General features: G+C 37.6%; 1 non-coding gene across 1 annotated transcript; it reads left to right on the top strand.

Annotated features, from left to right (window-relative positions):
- The first annotated feature begins 2,723 nt into the window (after window positions 1-2,723).
- LOC121208838 (small nucleolar RNA R71) lies at window positions 2,724-2,830 on the top strand. Its single transcript, XR_005903962.1, has one exon. It is a non-coding gene; the product is annotated as a small nucleolar RNA R71 (small nucleolar RNA).
- The last annotated feature ends 718 nt before the right edge of the window (window positions 2,831-3,548 follow it).

Raw genomic sequence — 3,548 nt, 5'->3', positions numbered from 1 at the left:
ATCTCTTCGCATCTCTTCAGTACCTTAGCCAAATTACCCAAACAAATATAATAAGTGTTACCAAAAATAGAAAAATCATCCACAAAAACCTCAACAAAATTTTCAACCATATCAGTGAATATTGCCATCATGCATTGTTGAAAGGTTGCAGGTGCATCGAATGAACCAAAATGCATTTGCCTAAAAGAAAACGTACCGTATGGACAAGTAAAGGTTGTTTTAGGTTGGCCTTTGGGGGCTAAAACTATATGGTTATTCCCGAATAGCCATCTAAAAAACAATAGAATTCATTACCTTCTAGTCAATCTAACATCTAATCTATAAAAGGCAACGGAAAATGGTCCTTTCGAGTGGCTTCGTTCAATTTTCTATAATCAATACAGATTCTCCAACCGGTAATCGTTCTCATTGGAATTAAATCGTTACGCTCATTTTTGACAATCGTGATTCCACCTTTCTTCGACACACACTGTACCGGACTTACCCACGAACTATCTAAAATAGGATAAATGATTCCTGCATCTAACCATTTGATCACTTCCTTTCTCACAACCTCTTTCATAATTGGATTAAGCCTCCTCTGCCCATCAATCGAGCTCTTTCACCTTCTTCCAAAATAATTTTATGCATGCAAAAAGAAGGGCTTATACCTTGAATATCAGCTATGGTCCAACCAATTGCTTTCTTAAATTTCTTTCGAACAATAATTAGTTGCTCCTCTTGATCTTTTGTCAGTTTTGCTGAAATAATCACAGGCAAAGTAGAACAGTCACCTAAATAAATGTATTTCAAATGGGAAGGAAGTACCTTTAGTTCGAGTTTAGGTGGTTCTTCGATTAACAACTCGGGTTGCACAAATTCTCTAACTTCCAACTCTAATGGTTCAAACTTTATGGATTGAATAAAATTTCTTGGATTGGCTTCCATCAAAGCCATGCTTTTTTCACCTTCTTCATCCTCTAGAGGGTCAAGATCTAAGGCTTTTTCCAATGGATCTTCTTCAAAATTTCTTGCCATAGAAACTAAAGTTTCTATCTCTTCCATAACTAAACACTCTTCTGTCAGATCAGGAAATTTCATTGCTTTAAGAATGTTAAAGGTTACCTGATCATCTTGAACTCGCATGGTAAGTTCACCTTTTTGTACATCAATTACCGTTCTTCCTGTCACTAAGAAAGGTCTTCCAAGGATGACCGACACTTTCTTATCTGCTTCAAAATCTAAGACAATGAAATCAGTAGGAAAAATAAGTTTATCAACTCTTACCAAAACATCCTCGATCTTTCCCTCGAGATATGCTAAAGATAGATCCGCTAGCTGAAGCGTTACAATTGTAGGTCTTACTTCACCTATCCCTAACATCTTGAAAATAGACTTAGGCATCAAGTTGATACTTGTTCCTAAATCACACAAAGCTTTACCACAGTAAGATTCACGAATGTTACAGGGTATAGTAAAGCTTCTTGGGTCTTTCAATTTCAGTGGCAGTTTGTTCTACAGGAACGCACTACACTCATTTGTCATGGTAACAGTCTCATACTCACTCAGTCATTTCTTCTTGGACAGTATATCCTTCATAAACTTCACATAATTCAGCATTGGTTCTAAAGCCTCCACCAATGGAATATTGATGTGTAACTGCTTCAGAACATTCCAAAACTTCTTGAATTGTACCTCATGTTTCTACATGTGTTGCTGCAATCTTTGCAGATATAGAGGGGATGGAACTTTCGATTGAACCAGACAACTTGTCTGAGTAGGTAAATCTACATCCAAAGAAGATGTTAAAGTATCTGAATTCGCTAAGTTAGGATTTACCTTGTTAGTCTTTGCAGATTTTGATTCCTTTGGTGTAGGAATTTCAACAGTAGTTGATTCTTCTCAATAGGCTTATCTTCGACATCAATCAATTGGGGTTCCAGAATTTTACCACTTCGTAATTCCACTGCCTTGATATGTTCTTTACCCAAATTTCATGGATTCTCAGTATCGCTCGGCAAGGTTCTTGCAATCTATTACGAAGTTCTATAGCTAACTGACCCATTTGGTTTTCCAAATTTTTCATTATTGCTACTTGGCTTTGGATCAAAGTGTCATTCTTTGCCATGTACACTTTCAACAAGTTCTCCAAACTGTTTGATGTCTCAGCTTGAGGTGGTTTTGGAGGTTGCTGCTTAAACCCTTGAGATTGGTTGGGTCCATGCTGCAAAAAGTTGTTGTTCGGTCCATTTCCTTGGTTGCTCCAAGAAAAGTTAGGATGATTACGCCATGAAGGATTGTATAAGTTGGACTGGGGTCCTTGTCCACTCTTATTTTGATGTTGGATCCCCACATAGTATATTGACTTGGGATTTGATGGACAATTCTCAAAAGAATGACCTTCCCCACAGTACACATAGGAAACTACTTCAAACGAACATGGTGGCTGAGCTGCAAAATTATTAGCACTATTACCGGTAAACTATTTTAACATAGAGGAAATAGACTATACTTGAGCTGATAACGAAGTGAGGGCATCAACTTCATGAACTCCAGCTACATGTCTTCCTAAAGCTGTTTGATTTGTTGGCCATTGATAGTTATTACTCGCGATTCTCTCAATGACCAGATAAGCCTCATTATAAGACTTAGACAAAATTGCACCATTCACAGAAGCATCTACCATCAATCTTGTATGTGCATTAAGACCATTATATAATGTCTCCAACTAGATACAATGAGGAATCCCATGATGAGGACACTTACAAAGTAACTCCTTGAATTGCTCCCAAGCCTCATACAAAGACTCGTCATCCAATTGTTGGAAGCTTGTGATCTCATTACTCAACTTAGCGTTTTTGCTGGGCCGGAAATACTTAACCAAAAATCTCTCTACTAATTCTTGCCATGTAAATGTGGAACTTGGTGGTTATAAATTGATCCATGCTCGTGCTCGATCTCGCAACGAGTACAGAAACAACTTCAACCTCAGTGCATCTTCAGTCACACCGGCTATCTTAAATGATCACTCACCTCCATAAACAATCGAAGGTGGAGATGTGGATCTTTTGTGGGCATACCACTGAATTGGCCCACCATTTGGAGCATTTGAAACATCACTAGTTTCAATTCAAAATGGGTTGCCTCAATATCAGACCTTCTAATTCCTGGGTTTAACTCACTGAAAAGTGGCACAACATATCATCTGATACATTGATCCCTATCATCGACAACGAGGATAGGATTTCGTACATGACTAGCTTCATTACCTTGGTCTTGATTCTGATTTCCAATGTCCATCTCAACTTGTCTTTGAGCTATTCGTTCACGTCTTATTTGTCTAACAGTTCACTCAATTTCAGGGTCTACAGGGATTAAATCGATAATTTAATCTATGCTCATAAACACCTGAAAAGAAAATCACAAAATTAAAAAGAATAAGTTAGTAATGTTGAAATAAATCAAATTGAAAATAAATAATTTCGCAAAAGAAATGACTATGGCAACAGTTGACAATCCCCGGCAACGGTGCCAAAAACTTGTAACACTGGGGTTTGTACAAGTGTACA

This window comes from Gossypium hirsutum, chromosome A10 (genome assembly GCF_007990345.1).
Source record: "Gossypium hirsutum isolate 1008001.06 chromosome A10, Gossypium_hirsutum_v2.1, whole genome shotgun sequence".
Classification (NCBI taxonomy): domain Eukaryota; kingdom Viridiplantae; phylum Streptophyta; class Magnoliopsida; order Malvales; family Malvaceae; genus Gossypium; species Gossypium hirsutum.
The sequence above is the reverse complement of the archived record's forward strand: the minus strand, read 5'-3'. Positions and strand labels throughout refer to the sequence as shown.